The 17,610-nt window shown below is 35.8% G+C and overlaps 2 long non-coding RNA genes across 11 annotated transcripts in view; one reads left to right on the top strand and one right to left on the bottom strand.

Annotated features, from left to right (window-relative positions):
* The window catches only part of LOC144291659 (uncharacterized), an 87,016-nt gene extending 81,862 nt beyond the window's left edge, over window positions 1-5,154 (bottom strand). For all 10 annotated transcript variants that reach the window (XR_013359029.1, XR_013359025.1, XR_013359027.1 and 7 more), the window contains exon 1: window positions 5,001-5,154. This is a non-coding gene — a long non-coding RNA (uncharacterized LOC144291659). The remainder of the gene's footprint in view (window positions 1-5,000) is intronic.
* A 118-nt stretch (window positions 5,155-5,272) lies between these two features.
* LOC144291660 (uncharacterized) lies at window positions 5,273-17,099 on the top strand. The gene is made up of 3 exons (XR_013359034.1): window positions 5,273-5,543; window positions 13,392-13,496; window positions 16,613-17,099. It is a non-coding gene; the product is annotated as an uncharacterized LOC144291660 (long non-coding RNA).
* Window positions 17,100-17,610: the final 511 nt, after the last annotated feature.

Genomic DNA, 17,610 nt, shown 5'->3' with positions numbered 1-17,610 from the left:
TTGTTAATGTTTGTGATGCACAATTTTAAAAAAATTTTTGAGAAGTCCAATTTGCCTATTTATTTATTTATAATTTTATTTTGTTACCCGTGTTTTTGGTGTCATATGTAAGAACTCACTGCCAAATCCAAATGTGATGAAGCTTTTATCCTATGTTTTTTTCCCCCAATGTTTCATAGATTTAGGTCGTACATGTTGGCCTTTCATCCATTTTGAATTAAGTTCTTTGGATAATGTTAGTTAAGAAATCAACTTCAATTTTTTGCATGTGATAATCCAGTTTTCCCAGAATCATTTGTTGAAAAAATTGCCCTTTCCCTATTGGCTTATCCTAGAACCCTTGTCAAAAATAATTTGATCATATCTGTGAAGCTTTGTTTTTGGTCAATATCCAATTCCTTTTGGTTTATATGTCTGTCTTTTGTCAGTATTACATTGCTTTGATTACCATAGCTTTACAGAAAGTTTTGAAATCAGAAAGTGTGAGTCCTGTAGGGTTTTTTGTTTTTGTTTTTGTTTTTTGTTTTTTCTGTTGTTGTTTTTTGTTTTTTTCCAAGATGGTTTTAGCTATTTGGGGACCTTTGAGATTCCAGTTGAATTTCAGAATATGTTTTTCTCTTTCTGCAAACAACATCATTAAGATTTTAATATTAATATTAAGATTACATTGAATCTGTAGAGTGTTTTGGATTGTATGGGCCTTTCAACAATAGTAAGCCTTCCAATTCATGAATATGGGATGCTTTCTCATTTATTGATGTATTTTTTTCATTTCTTTCAGCAAAATTTTGAAGTTTTCATTACACCAGTTTTTCAGCTACTTGGTTAATTTAATTACTAAGTATTTTCTTTCTTTCTTTCTTAATTTTGATGCTATTTAAAGGGATTATTTTTGTAATTTCCTTTTCATATTCAATTTTTGTGCGTAGAAATGCAATCGATTTTTTTGTTGTTGTTGTTGACTGTCTATCCTGCTACTTTCCTGAGTTTGAGAATGATTGTTATTAGTTCTTCTTTAACTATTTGGTTAAATTCATCCATGAAGTCATTGTGTCCAGAGTTTTTCTTTATCAAAATACTTCTGCTTTTGTTTTCTAAAGATTTTATGTATTCATGAGAGACACAGAAAGAGAGAGAGAGAGGCAGAGACATAGGCAGAGGGAGAAGCAGGCTCCATGTGGGGAGCCCGATGTGGCTGGCATTTGATCCTGGGACTCCAGGATTATGCCCTGAGTCAAAGGCAGACGCTCAATCACTGAGCCACCCAGGCGTCCCTGTCAGGGACTTTTGATTACTGATTCAATCATATTAGTTATAGGACTACTCAGATTTTCTATTTCTTCTTGACTTAGTTTTGGTAGGTTTTGTGTTTCTATGAACTCATCCATTTTATATCTTATCCAGCTTGTTGATGTATAATTATTCATGGTACTATTTCTAATCTTTTTTTTTTAATTTGTGTATAATTGGTGGTAAGGTCCCCACTCTCATTTCTAATTTTAGTAATTTAAGTCTTCTTTTGTTCTTAACCCATTTATCTAAAGGTTTATCAATTTTGTTGATCTTTTTAAGAAACAACCTTTGGGTTCATATGTTTATTCTGTTGTTTTTCTATTCTCTTTTATTTATGTCTTCTCTAATTTTTATTACTTTCTTCTGCCAGCTTTTGCTTTAGTTTGCTCTTATTTTTTAGTTCCTTAAATTTTGAAGTTAGATTTAATTTGAGATCTCTTTTTGCATTTTAACATAAGCATTTATAGCTATAAATATGTGCTTTAGTTCCATTTTGCTGGGTATCATAAATTTTGATATACTGTATTTTCATTTTCTTTCACTCCTAAGTACATTCTAATTTCCCTTATGATTTTTCTGGTTCATTAGTTTTTTTAAAAGAGTGTTTTTAAATTTTGATAAGTATGTGAACTTTTCAGTTTTCTTTCTGTCATTGATATCTAATTCCACACCACCGTGATCAGAAAAGATATTTTGTGTGATATCTATCTTTTACAATATATTGATGGGGCACCTGGGTGACTCAGTAGGTTAAGCATCTGCCTTTGGCTCAAGTCATGATCCCAGGATCCTGGGATTGAACACTATAGCGGGTTTTCTGCTAAGTGGGGAGCCTGCTTCTCCATCTCCCTCTGCCTGTCGATCTCCCAGCTTGTGCTCTCTCTATCAAATGAATAAATAAAATCTTTCAAAAAATAAAATAAAATATATTGAGACTAAACTTGTAGCCTAACATATGGCCAATCCTGGAAAACATCTAATTTTTGCTTCTGAAAAATGTGTGTGCACTTGTTGGATATTCTGTACATGTATGTTACATCTAATTGGCTTATCATGTTGCTTAGTCCTCTTTTTTACTTAGTTATCTTCTGTCTGATTGTTCTATCCATTACTGAGCTTGGGGTATGGAAATCTCCAACTATTACTGTACAATTGTCTATTTTCCCTTTCAATTCTGTCCGTTTTTGCTTTATATATATTTTGATGGTATGTCACTAGGTACAAAAGTATTTTTAACTGTCATTTCTTCTTTAGTGAAACTTTGCTAATATATAATTCCTTCTTTATGTCTTTTAATCTTTTTTGATTTAAAGTCTATTTGCCTAATAGTACTATATCCACCCCTGCTTTCTAGTCATTGTTATTCACATGGAGTATGTTTTCTATCCCTTAAATTTCAAGCTACTTGTGTCTTTGGATCTAAAGTGATTTTCTTATACATAGTATATACTTGGATCATATGTTTTTACCCATTCTGCCAATTTCTGTCTTTTAACTGAAGATTTTAGTCCATTTATATTTCCTGTAGTTACTGTTAAGGAGTTATTTGCTTCTAGTGTTTTTCTATTTGCTTTCCATGTGCCTTATAGCTTTTTGTCTCTCATTTCCTGTCCTCTCTGTGTTTAGTTTATGATTTTGTAGTGAACTATTTGAATTCCTTTCTCACTTCCTTTTATATATATTCCATAGTGACTTTTCTTTTTGGTTACCATGGGACTTATATTTAGCATTCTAAAGTTATAATACTCTAATTTGAATTTATCCCAGCTCAATTTCAATAACATACAAAAATTCTGCCATTCATAGTTTTATCTTCATTCATTTTGGTTGTTGATATCACAAAATTAAATCTTTCTACATTCTATGCCCCTAAATTTAAGCTAACAACTCTTTTAAATGCATTGGTCTCTTGAATTATGCAGAAAACAAGACTTAGAGTTATAACCAAATTTATAATAATACTACCTTCTGATCAATGATTTTTTTTAAAGATTTTATTTATTGATTTATGAGAGACACAGAGATAGAGAGGCAGAGGCATAGGCAGAGGGAGAAGCAGGCTCCCTGACAGGAGCCTGACAAGATTCAATCCCAGGACTCTGGGATCACAATCTGAGCCAAAGCCAGAAGCTTAGCCACCGATTCATCCAGGTGCTCCTATTGATTGTTTTTTTTTTTTTTTAATATATTATTTTCTTAACTCATGTAAAGCAATAAATATATTTATAAACTGTTACAATAATGTTGGTTTTTATAATTGTCCATGTATTTACCTTTACTTTATTTCTCCATGTGGCTTCAACTTCTTGTTTAGTGGTGTTTCATTTCACCTTGCAGGACTCACTTGAGTGTTTCTTGGAGAGGAGGTCTACTGGTAACTAATTCACTCAGCTTTTGTATATCTGGGAATATCCTAAGTTCCTCCTCACTATGAAGGACAGTTATGCTAAATATAGTATTGTTGCTGATATCGTCTTCTTTATTTTTTTTCCTTTTATCATTTTGAATATATTGGTCCACTGCCTGTGGTCTTTAATGTTTGTGATGATAAATCTCTTATTTTCTTTTTAAGAATCCCTTGTGTGTGATGATTTATTTTTCTCTTGCTGCTTTACAGACCCTCTCTTTGTTTTAGTCTTGTGGAAGTTTAATTATAATGTGTCTTTGTATGGATCTCTTTAAGTTTATCTTACTTAGAATTTGTTGACCCTCTTGGATGTTTGTACTCATGTCTTTCATCCCATTAGGATGTTTTCAGTCATTTCTTAAAAAATTCTTTCTTCTTCTTTCTCTCTTTTCTCTTTCCAAGAATCCTGCAATGCACATATTGGTTCATTGGATTTTGTTCCATAAATTTCTTAGGTTGTGTTCATTTTCTCCAGCTTTTTTTTTTTCCTTTCTATTTCTACTTGAAAATTTCCATTGATGCATCTTCAAGCTTGCAGATTATTTCTTCTGCCTGTTCCAATCCCTTGAGTTCCTCTAGTAAAGTTTTCATTTTAGTTATTTTACTTTTCAATTACAAAATTTCTTTTCGGTTTCTTTTTAGGTTTTCCATCTCTTTATTGACTTTTCCATTTTTTTCATACATTATTTTATCAACCTTATCAACATTTTCCTTTAGTTCTTTGAGCATCTTTAAGGATTTGCTTTTGTCTTCATTTAGTATATCTCCCTTAAGATCTTTTTGGAGAAAGTTTCTGTTGATTTATTTTTCTTCTTTGAATGGATTATACTCTCCTATTTCTTGGTATTTGTCTTGTGTTTTTTGTTGTTGTTGAAAATTGGAAATTTCATTTAATAGTGTGGTAACTCTGGAAATCAGATTTCTTCCTTTCTCAGGTACTGTAGTTTCTGCTTATTGTTATTATTATTACTATTATTATTTTATTGATGTAGGTTGTCTTTACTCTATAACAATAAATCTTGTGCAAAGAATCAGCCTGAGGTGTAAACTTAAGGTCTTCTCAGGTCTTTACTGGGCCTTTGCTTGGGCATGCATAGCCATTTTCTATTTCCCCCATATATATAGTTGTTTTTGAATGTTTTAGTCTTTAATGTCTTTTTATACAAAAAGGTAGAAATAAAAAGGGGTTAAAAGGGTACCAACCCATTAAATCCATGTCTGCATCTCTGTGATCAGAAGTAGCAAACAGCATAAGAACACAGGTGCCCAATATATGGAGGGCAAGGTCCTTTTCACTCACCTTCACTCCCCTTTCAGGAAAATATGCCTGGCTGCCTGCCATGTGGCTGGGATGGCGAATGGGTAGGTGCTAATGTGTAAAAGCTTAAAGTGTCAGAAATTAACCAGAATTTACTGTCTCAGCCTTCCCTTGGCAATTGTAAGCCTCCAACAGATGAGAGTTCCAAAATGGTTACATTGGAACGATTCTGTCATTGCAATTGTTACATGGGTCGGGAGATGGATTTCTTTTTTTTTTTTTTTAAGATTTATTTATTTATTCACTTAGAGAGAGCGAAGAGAGAGGCAGAGACACAGGCAGAGGGAGAAGCAGGCTCCCTGAATGGAAGCCCGATATGGGACTCGATCCTGGGTCTCCAGGATCACACCCCCGGCTGCAGGTGGCGCTAAACAGCTGCGCCACCAGGGCTGCCCAGAAGATGGATTTCTAATGTTTCCTACTCTGCTATCTTTCCAGAACTCTGAACACTACAGAATTTTTAGAGCATATACTCCTGCATTTATGTTTTAGGCACACTTTCTCAACATATGCAAACTATTCGAAGTAAGATTTTAAAAAATTTTATAGATAAATTAAATTTCAGTAGCATTAAATAGCATATTTATAGATTGTAGAATAGCATTGAAACCTATTCTTGGTAGCTCCGTGGATATAGTGCTTTATATTGTGTCATGAAATATATAATGAATGAGGTCTGAGGAAGGTGAGGCAGAGGCTGCAATATGCTTCTTTGTTAAGGAAAAGAGCGTGGACAATTAAACATCTTGGGTAAAGCCCAGGCCTTCATGTAGAAAATGGAGAATTTCTTAAGGAGATGGCAATTTGGTAAAATTTCAAATAGTACAATATATGCAGATAATATAGAGCAGTTCTCAAGGGTGTGAACTAAATGGATACGAATCCATCATGTATTTGCTGATTTGATCTTAGAACATCATTTAGACTCTCAAAAATTTGGTATTATACCTATAAAATTAGTAATAGTAGTACCAATCTCATAAGAGCATTTTGAAATTTCAATGAGTAAATGTGTGTATATCATTTAGTACAGAGTCTGATACACAGTAAACACCAAAGTTATTATTATCTAGCTCCTATTAATTCAAAAAACACTAAGTGTATAATAATGTGTTGAGAGGTTTGATATTTGACTGTCACTGTCATTTTGAACTTAGCACTTTAAGAGTAAATATTTTAGGTTTTATTTTATTAAATATTAATGCTTTTATCCTAAGGGTCCTTTAGAAGTGATTTTATTCCTTTCTGATTGGAAAGTATTTGCATATCTCATCACATGAATTTGTTAATTTGAACCCTATTTCCAGAAAATGAGCATCTTTGAATAATATGGTATTTGAAGTTCTTCTTGCGTATATACATACATGCAATTTTTGAATCAACAGTTGTTGCTTGTTCTCATTTGAGTGCATGAGTTTTCTAGGGCTGCTGTAACAGTGGTATAAATTGAGTGGCTTCAACAATAGGATGTATTGCCTGATAGCTCTGGAGTCTAGAAGCTGGAGATCAAGGCATTGATATGTCCATATTCCTTTTTATGGATCCAAGGAAAGATCTGTTCCAGAACTCTCCAACTTCTCTGGTGGTTTCCTGGCAATCTTTGGTGTTCTTTGGCTTATAGGCATATCACGCTGATCTCTGTATTCACGTTTATGAGGCATTCTCCCATGTGCATGGTTATGTCTAAATTTATTCTTTTTATATAGACACCAGTCATATTGAATTAGAGACCTATCCTACCCTGGTATGACCTCATATTAATTAATTATATCTAATAATAACCCTACTTCCAAATGAGTTCATATTCTGTGGTACTTGGGGTTTAAGACTTCAATGCATGAATTTGAGGAGATAAAATTCAATCCATATGGGTGGTTTTCCTTTATTTGATATACAGACACCTGAACATGCACATAATGTTAAACACAAACACACACATGTGAGCATATACATTCATAACCTTACCATTGCATTACAGGCTGCTAGACTAAACTCCCTGAAAGTGATTTTCTGCCTTATTCAGGAGTGATCACAGCTCCAGTTTATCATTACTTAGTGGTATCTAGCAGATTGTTCCAAAGCAGCATATGCTGTGAATACCAAAAATCTCAAGAGGATGAGAGGTACGAAGAATAGATATTAACAGGTCCAACTATTAGAGAGAAATATGTAGAGAATAAATAATTGCACTTGTGTAGTTTGGTCCCCTGTAACTAAGGATGACAGTTTTGTTGCTCTTGTTCATTACTAGTGGGGTGGATCCTAAGCATGTGTACATACAATGTAAGAAAGATGTCAGGGAGGATCCCTCTGCTCCAGATCCCTTCTCCTGTTCTGTGCTAAGTCCATATTAGCATGGAAGGACCTGAAGCAGCCTTCTGACAGTTACCCAGTTGAGTTCAGTTCATTTTGGAACCAACTGATGAACAGGTCAGCTACTTGATGGTGGACCTGGAGAAGCCTGGCTGTCTGAACCACCCATTCAACCACAGATATGTTATTTTATTGTCATTGACAACACAAATGCAATTGTGGGCTTGGTCTAGGCTTTCATTCTCATTCTATATTTGGAAATTATGTTATATCAGGAATTCTTAACCCTCTTTATAAACCCAAAGATTTATTTACAGATGACTTGGAAGGCATTCCTTTCTCAAGTATGTCATATTTGCAATGTTGTAGGACAGCCTACTTGGGCCAGTTATATTTAACATTTTGTGTCTTCATTTTCTCAGCTTTAAAATGTCAAGAGTTGACTGTACAAACTTGGCATTATTCTGGTTCAACATTTCCATGTGCTTAGGGCAATCACTACAGCAAATGTACCTTGTGACTCAAGCCAAGAACATAACACATCTTTCATTAACAAACTTTATATTTACATTACTATTTTAAATTATCATATATTTGCAGTGGTTACTGGTTTAATCAACCCTTATATAGGACTGTAAAGAGCTATGATAAGGAAGAGAAATACAATAACAACTAAATATCCTCATTGTATTCTTGTTATTTGATATGTCTTTTCATATACATTATCTCATTTAGCCATTAAAACAACTGGGCAAAATGAGTGCTGTTTGACCTCAGTTCATACAGCAAGAAACTGAGTGTCAGGACTAATTAATGACCCATGGCAGAGATGGGATTAAAATCCACAACTAAAAGCCATTTAAACTTCTTGTGTTATATTACACTTAAGAGTCTTTTTGTTCTGAGTTTTGATCTAGCATATGGTAGATATTGCTAAACCCAGGTTATATGTAAGTAAACAAATATAATTTTAGAGCACATGTTAATAAAGTACTACAGCCCAGACCATATTCTTCTCCTAATTAATATAGGAACAATTCGGTATCTATTGCTAACAGCACTAAATGTAACATAGCTTTTACTGTATTAAGGTAAAATGATGTTTGAAAGAATTGTCTTCAAAGTCCTCAAATAAAGAACATGATTTGTTTTCTTTCTAACAGCCATAGCTGAAATCAGGCCTATTAACAACAAGAACAAAAAGCTAACAGCAGAGTTTTGGTAAACAATATATTCCTTAAAATGTGTTTATGAGAACAGATGTGTTTAGAGAGGATAAAGCAACCCAGTTTCATATCTGACATGATGCAAATATGTCACTCTCAACTTAGGCACTTGGATCCAGTTATTGAGAATCATTTAGTTCTCTTTTTATTGGGTTATATAAAAGCAAAGGACCTTGATTTATGTCTGGTTTAAACAAAGAGAAATGGAGGAGGCAGATTGTCAAGAGGGAAAGTTGTTGGAAGAGATGGTACTTGACAGTGAGAGGCTGACCAGGAAGGCAGTTGCCACACCCACAGGAGGCCATCATGCAGAGGGAACAGTAAGTTTAGTTCTAAGTGGCTCATTTTCCATTTGCATAAAAAAATAAAATAAAAACTTGTCATGTCGTCAGGGACTGTCTGGACTCTGAACATTGGAAATACATTAGGCTAGGAAGGAACCCAATGAGTGCCCTTGGGGTGTTTTCTGACTGGGTTGCATCTGGGACACAGTTGACTCTTCAGGCTGAGAGCATTGGTCCTTCAACTGAGTCATCTGTCACCTCCTCCCCTGAGCTCTGAACTTTGTAGCTCTGATTTTTACATGTGGTCATCAAATTAATGAGGTCAAGGGCCTGTTGATGCAATCTGGGATACTCCCTTTCCAAGGTATGAGAGCTTGAGTAAATCACTTGATGCCATTGACTTTAGTTTCCATATCAGTAAAACAGGCATAATAACAGAGATCAACTCATATTTTAATTGACTGGGAACATTAAAATTCTTATAAGCTTCCTTGATTGCAGTTGTTGAATGAGAGATATTTCTGGAGTGCCTGGATGGTTCAGTTGGTTAAGTGTCTGACTCTTGGTTTTGGCTCAGGTCATGATCTCAGGGTCCTGGGGTGGAGCTTCATGTTGGGCTCCCACTCAGCAGAGAGTTTGCTTGAGATTCTCTCTCTCCCTCTCCACCTGCCTCTCTCCCCGTGCTTTCTCTTTCTCTCAAATAATAAGTAAATAAATATTTTTTAAAAAGATATTTATGATAATGGTGTAGTCCATAGTCATAGCCATAGTCCAAATACAGGGTGAAACCCTCAGCTGGGTGATGAGCTGCTGGGGAAAATCACATAAGCATTCTCAATAGCTTCACTTTAAAACTGTAGTAGAAGTTAAAATGGGTACTTGTATATGGCATTGTCTGTATTCCTAGAAGGATCATCTTTCATTTCTGGTAAATATTGTATAGCACCTATCTTTATAGGAATGCCATACCATTCCTTCTACCCCCACTCTCAAGTATGATGTTGTTCAAATGGCACTGAGAGGAAAAAAGAATTGACAAAAACAAAATACCTCATTTTCCTATAACCAACCAGTTGTCTCACATCTACTCAGCTTTATTTTCTTAACCCCTATGCAAAGAAAGGATTGTCTCTCTATCAAAGGTCAGTTCCCTCACATCTAGGACCTGTGTTTCAACTCTTCTTGCTGTGCTTTGTTAACCTGTTTCTCTTGAAATACAAGCAACTAAATTTATGCTGAATCATTTCCATTAGCAATAGATATGTTCTGGTACATTCTATATTTAAAATAAAAAAGAAACAAATAATTCTCTTTTCCCCTCTCTCATTTGGTTACTCCTGTATTTGTCTGCTTCAAATTCATGGAAATAGGCTATTTTTTTTAAGATTTATTTATTTATTTATGATAGACAGAGAGAGGGAGAGGCAGAGACACAGGAGGAGGGAAAAACAGGCTCCATGCCAGGAGCCTGACGCGGGACTCGATCCTGGGACTCCAGGATTGCGCCCTGGGCCAAAGGCAGGCACTAAACTGCTGAGCCACCCAGGGACCCCCGGAAATAGTCTTAAAAGTAGTTTATCTTCACACTTTCTACTTCCTGCTAAACCCCCTCCAATAGGCTTCTTCCTTCACCATCCCATCACTTCTCTAAGCAGTAAATGTACAGGCCAAATCTATGGTGGGCTTTGGTGCTACAGTTGTGAGTAACAGAGTCTTTGATTTTCTTTTCATGGCACTTACATCGTCTAGTTTTTAAAAAGACAAAAGCAAGTAATCACACAAGTTACAGAAGATACTAACAGAGAAAAACTGATTAATATGAATAATAATTGAGGTTCTTCTGGGAAAACCTAAAGGGCCTGTGGGAAAAGTTCATGGATCCTCATGGCAAGGAAACATGAGGCTCTCTGAGGAAGTTTAGGACAGACCCTATAGATGGCGTGAGCATTTTGAAAAGCAGGACATATTAATTTCACAGTTTAATTATAAACATTTATATTATTTTCTAAAATGATTTTTGCATAGCATTGGCATGTAAAATTTGAGATGCTTCTGAGATATCTAAGTAGAAATCTCTCCTTGAAGCATACATGATTCCAAAGCACATTATTTCACTTTGATAACAATGATCAGAGTCTTACACTTATAGATTCTATTTAATGGAATGTTTTTGATCATCTAGGGTGATTATATGGAGAGACTAGAAAAAGAAAAAGGAAACAGAACAAGACTGAATTCTGTGGAACATGGTCTGTAGATATCCTTCAGAGAAGGAAATTCTAGGGAAGAAGAGTTGGTGAAGAAGGATAAAACACATGTGTGTAGTTCTAAATGAAAGACAAGAAAGGAAAAGGCTTCATGAAGGGAGCTTATGTTAGCAGTGTTGACATTTGGCATGAGGTTACTACAGGGTTAGAAAAATAACCCTTGGATGTCACCATCTGAGTTTTGGGGTCTCCATCAAGAATAGTTTGGGTTGGGGCAGGAACACTCCATTTTCCTGTCTTAGAGGCTAGAGCATTCTTTCTTTACTGCTTCCAATGTCCACTGATGAATTTTAGGAGATATAACAATTCTTTCAAAGTGAAATAAGATCAATATCACTGCATATTCTATGCTTTCATGAAATCTAGGTATCAGTACCCCAATCTAAGAATATAAGATGTAAAGAACTTGAAAACTGAGATTCATCAGGATAAGACAGAACAGTCTAGGAAAAGCCCCTGAGCCCTCACAGCAAGGACACATTTGGTTCCTGGGTTAGGTTCCAGATCATTCTTGAAGATAAGGACAATTCTCAGTTTAGTAGAGAAAATTCAACTCAGACTGTCTCAAGAAAAAAGTGCTCCTAAAACAGAACCTAGCACAGTGCTTGGTTTGTAGTAGATGTGCAATAAACAATAGGTAGTAATTAATTCTCCCTTGTAATTATGCTTAGTCCTAGCTAGTTGGGCACCCTAGGGAACCCTCACCCAAAAGGAGCTATTTTGGTGACTGAGAACTAAGATTTTCTGATAGTAGAAACTAAGACCTAACTCTACCATATTATTATTGACTTTTGTAGAACTCAGGGATGATTTGCCCTATGAGATTATGAATTTTATTATTTATTGAATTACCAAAACACTTAGTTATGGTACTAGGTGTTCTTCATTATAATTTAACAGTTAAAACTACTCCAAATGTATGGAGCATTTACTTATCTTAATTTTTGGACATGGAAATGGAGGCCCTGAAAATTTAAGTAATGGCTTAGTCAATATCGGATATTCACTAATAGATTTTGTATTCTAACTGAGTTCTTCCGAACTTCTAGGTTCTAAGGGAGTGGTGAATTAGCCTTACAATACTGATGTTACTTGAGTATCACAGGATAGATATAATAGTGTTTTTCTCATTGTATTCAAGGTTGTTTCTCTTTTTATCTTCAAATGTCCTCTAATCTTGAATTATGTTAAGGGGCTCAGCTATGGAAGCCCAAGGCACCTTGTTGACCTTCCTGACTACTTCCTACATTACTGGAAGAAGGCAGAGAGTTAAAGTAATAGAATAAGATACTTTTGTAACATTGGACAATTCTGGAAAATTGAGACATGGGATCTGTGATCAGAACAAAATACAATATATGGCCAATGACTAAAATACAACAGTTTTGTAGAAAATGACATCTGAAAACTCAGATTATACCAAAAGAAACCTTTCTTCCATGATGTTAAATGGCTTCACCTTAAATTTCTCCTTGTAGTCCTGTATTGCCTAAAATGGAGGAAATCGTTTAAGGAATCTTTAAACACTTTTAGGTTAATAATCCTTTACATGTTTAGCAGGATCTTTCACAAAGGTAGGAATAGGAATGCCCTATCTGAATGAGGCTATGGAAAACAGGGCCTGCTCAGTTGACATTTCTGGTAGGAGAGGCTGGAGGTAATAATGTTATTAGAGCACATGTTACTGTTATAAAGTGGGATCCACGAGAAGAGAAAGATGACTGGCTGACTGATACAGGTCATGATACTTTTAATAGGCCCTGAAAAAGAGAGTCACAAGACCAATTCACTGTATTATTTTCATAAAAGTGAAACTGTAGAAGGAGGTGAGGCCGGGAAGGTCTGACATAAACTGTTTCTAAAATTAAGAATACTTGCATTAGAAAGGGCTTTATTTGGACTGCATTTTAAACTCATCATTTAGTTGATGTCTACCCCATTTTCTGCATATGCTGAAGAATTCCTGCTGCCCCTCTCTGATAGCTTGAGGAACTTTGTACAAGGTGTAGTGTCTCTCCTGGAAACACAGAACAGTCCAAACCCACTCCATCTGCCAGCATGAAAACTGAAGCTCAGAGAAGTGAACTGATAGGCTGAGAGCATCCTTGCCCATTGTATCAGTTCCTAGGGTGGCCATAAAAATAATGCCACAAATTTGGTGCCTTGAAATAAGAGGAACTTAGTCTCTCATAGTTTTGGAGGCTAGAAGTCCAAGATCAAAATGTGAGCAGTGCCATGCTCCCTGCAGAGCTCTGGGGAATAATCCTTCCTTGTCTTTTCCAGCTTCTGGTGGCACCTTGACATTCTGTGGCTTGTGACAGCATATGTCCAATCTCTGCCTCCATCTTCATGTGGCCTTGTTTCTGCCTCTACTCTACTTTCTATAAGGTAAGGATAGTGTTCATTGAATTTCATTTCAAGATACTTAACTAATTACATCTGCAAAGACCCTATTTCCAAATAAGGTTACATTCTGCGGTTGTGAGTGAACATGCATTTAGGGGAAACTATGCAACCTCCTATCCCCATCCATGAAGCTGGCAATTGCTAACTTGTAGAATCTTTACCATGACTGAGAAACTTCCATGTAAAATGTTTGATAAAACTTAAGTGGTCACTAAATTATTTGTTTTAGGGATACCACTATAATTATCTTCATTCATGACCAAGATTGGTCATTTTCTTAAATATATGTTTAATGCCTACTCTGTTTTGGACATCGAGTATATAAGGAAGCTGCAATATATAAACAGAAATGATTATTATTCTATCTAGTAGGCTGTGTGTGACCACTTACATGTGGATTATTTTTTATAAATACAGTACAGAACTGTAAATATATTTTCCTTGTAATTTTCTGAATAACATTTTTTTCTAGCTTCCTTTACTATAAGAATACAATCTTAGAATACATATGACATACAAAATATGTATTAATTGACTATTTTATGTCAATTAAAGCTTCTAGTCAACAGTAGGCTATTCATAGTTGAGTTTTGGGGGAGTCAAAATTTATACACAGACTTTTGACTGTGTGTGTGGCGTTGGTGCCCATAACCCTTGCATTGTTCAAGAGTCAACTGTATACAGGTCAATGAACTATACATATTTAGTAACATAGTACATGAAACCTAATGTGTTACATAATAATGTGCTTATATGGTGAGGGTTACAGGAATTTTGCTTCTTTTTTTCCTTTTTCTGATTAATTAAATCAGAATAAATTTTAATAAATTAAATCTGATAATTTAAAGATCATCTATTTGGTTATGAAAAAAAATTAAACTTTCAACCAATGATGAGGAAAGGTGAAAATAATCCTTGAAGATCTGAAAACTATGAATCCTGAAGAATGCAGTTGAGAAATACTTGTAGTGGGGAGACTTTGTCAATTGCCAGGAGACAAAGACAAGAGAAATATCAAGCTCTCTGGGTGCTGTGTTCTCTGAGGGCACCTGCCTTCATAAGCAAGATTGATTCTGGCTTGCTGGCAGTCATCACACTGTCCAATATTGAAAAGCCCCTCCTCACTGCTCTGCCTCCAGCACCACATCGATTCTGGATATCTTTGGATGGTCTTGGACTCTTCCCAGCCTCCACTCAGCCTCTGCAACCCTCCCAACTCTACTTTACTTCCACAGGCCACATTAAGTCCAAATTAAGGAAATCCTTTAGGCAGAACTTTTTCAAAGAGTTGAAGCCAAAATAAAAGTCAATGAATTCCAGCAAAGGCAAAAGACCTCCAGATAGATGTTTTGCCCTTTTTTATTCATTGAGCTCATGCAGTTTTTATTTTCCCTTTGTAAAACTCTCTGTTCCACCACTGTTTCAAAATTAATTTTGACCTTCTGGCAACATTTTAATTTCACATGCCCCAGTAGATTCTCTTTGTTCCAATGCATATTCTATATGTTCATTATTCTTTTTAGAAAATGGCGTCATTGTGCTCAACATAAGTATTAATTACATGCCTAATTACACTGCACATCGAGGCAGGAGCCTGGTACAAAGGAAGCAGGGCTGGTCTATGGGGGACAGAGTTGGGTTTAGGATGAACCCTGCTATTACTGGCCTTGACCCAATCTGGAATTCTGTCCCCACCACAGGCTTAGCCAGTCACCTGCCTGTCTCAGTCACATTTTCACATGTCCTTGCAATGAGGTGACAGTGACTTTTAGGGTTTGGGGAAGATTTGGAGATGATATTGCTAGAGTAAGTGCAAAATGCTCACCCAGAATATATAATGAATGGTTGCTATTATTACTAATGATAATACCTCTTGACACTTACTAGAAATAAAGTTCTAGTATTCTCCATACTCAGAATCATTTATGTGTTGTATCTTCAAGAAGGTTCAAGACTGGAAGAGGAGGTGGCTTTTCTCCATCTTCAGTAACAAAATCCAAAGTCCTCCCCATGCTTCAGAGGACACCATGCAATCTGGTCCCAATGTCAGCTCTCAGACCTCCTTCCTGGGCCTCATGGATCACACTTCTGTCTTACTGGCCTGCATGCTGTTCTGTACACATTTCACTGATTGTGCATTTGCTTTTCATTCTGCTTGGACTGCCTGCACATCTAGAATTCCCCACCCTTGCGTGACTGACATCTTCCCAATATTCACTGCCTCAGAAAGCCTTTCTCTGACTATATTACTAAGATATCCCTTCATTTCCAGGTGCCGTGTGTCACAATATCACACTCTGTACTCTACAAGACTTGTTTCTATCTGAAATTTCCTTTCCCATTATTTCTTGACTTTCTTCTCCTTCCTCCAACTTGAATGAAAGTTCCACAAAAGTGGAGATCTTGCTGGTCTTCTTTAAAAAGTGTGTGTGGACAAGTGATGCTCAATCATTATTAAATGGATATAAATTGAGTATGAATGAATGAGTGAAAATTATATATATATTTGTATAATGTTTATATATTATATATTATGTTATAATATATAAAATTATATTATTTTTAATTTTATATATTATATATTATTACAGCATGGGAGCTAGAAAAGAGATTTATATAGTATATTTTATATATATCAGATAATAGACATATATAATGCAACACATATATATCATATATATTATGTTTTTATATACATATAAGAATATATGAATATAATATGAATATAAGAATTATATTCTTATAGCAAAGGAAGCTAGAAAAAAGAAAATGTTATCTATGTATTTCATAAATAAATATATATATTTTTTCTATAGACGTGGTGGGTATAAAAGATGGCTTCAAGAAAAATTTTCTTTTTGAGCTGGGCTTTGATGATAGATGATTAGGGAAACAACAAATGTGGAATACAGGGGATTCTAGATGAAGAGAAGAATGTGAGCATGAGGTCAGGGGCCCCCTTATATGGATGTCTTCTGAACATCAAAATCCTAATGTGTCTGAAACTGGTCCTCCAGCAGCTTGTCCTATCTCAGCAGATGTGTGTCTTAATTCTCAGGCCAAAGAACTTGTTCTCACCCTTGGCTTTTCCCTTACAGCTCAAGTCCAAGCAAAATACCTTTAGATCTTGGCGATTGCAAACTACATTCACTGCTACCACTCCAGTTGCCAGTGCTCTCAGATTACTGCAGTAGTTGTTTTTTTACAAATCTCCTGTTCCTACTATCTATTCCCAACAGGGCAACCAGATTGAACCTTTAAAATGAAACTCGTCTCATGGACTCCATGGACCACTCACCTCATTTAGAGTCAGAGTAGATGCTAAGTCTACCAGCCCACTCCTTTCCCATCTTCTCTCTGTCTCACACTTCTCATCCACTTGCTGTACCTTGCACACACCAGTCACATAATAGCCATAGGCATAGATCTTTCCTAAACCTAGAAATTTCTTTCCTCAAAACCTCAGTGACCCCCTTACCTCTGAAGCCTCTACCCCATTATAGCTTCTCAATGAGGTGACCCTATTTAATTCCATCATCTGCCTCCTCTGAGTCCTGAGACCCCCTTGCCTTGTTTCTCATTTTTTGTTTTTTGCCTGGCATACATAGAACTTCCCAGAGTGCCATACATTTTATTCATTTATGAAGTTCATCGTGTTTATTGTCTATCTTTCATAAATAGAACATCATGGACAGGCAGCAAACACATGGTCTTTTTTTTTTTTAAGATTTTATTTATTTATTCATGAGAGACACAGAGAGGCGGAGACATAGGCAAAGGGAGAAGCAGGCTCCTTGCAGGGAGGCCGATGTGGGACACGATCCCAGGACCCGAGATCATGACCTGAGCCAAAGGCAAATATCTGCTCAACCACTGAGCCACCCAGGTGCTCACACATGGTCTTTATCCTCAAGGAGCTCATGGTTTATTAGGGGAGTTAAGACTCATTAATAAGTCATAGTTAGCTGATATGAAAATTGCATTAATAATTATGCACAATTTTTTGAGGGACATATTAACTGCTAGGTTTCATGGTAAAGCTTTGCCATAACTAGATGCATGAAAAATGGCCAGCAGTTTGCAAGGCAGTAGAGGA

The sequence above is a fragment of the Canis aureus genome, chromosome 20, assembly GCF_053574225.1.
Source record: "Canis aureus isolate CA01 chromosome 20, VMU_Caureus_v.1.0, whole genome shotgun sequence".
NCBI lineage: Eukaryota > Metazoa > Chordata > Mammalia > Carnivora > Canidae > Canis > Canis aureus.
This window is presented reverse-complemented; position numbering and strand designations above follow the sequence as displayed.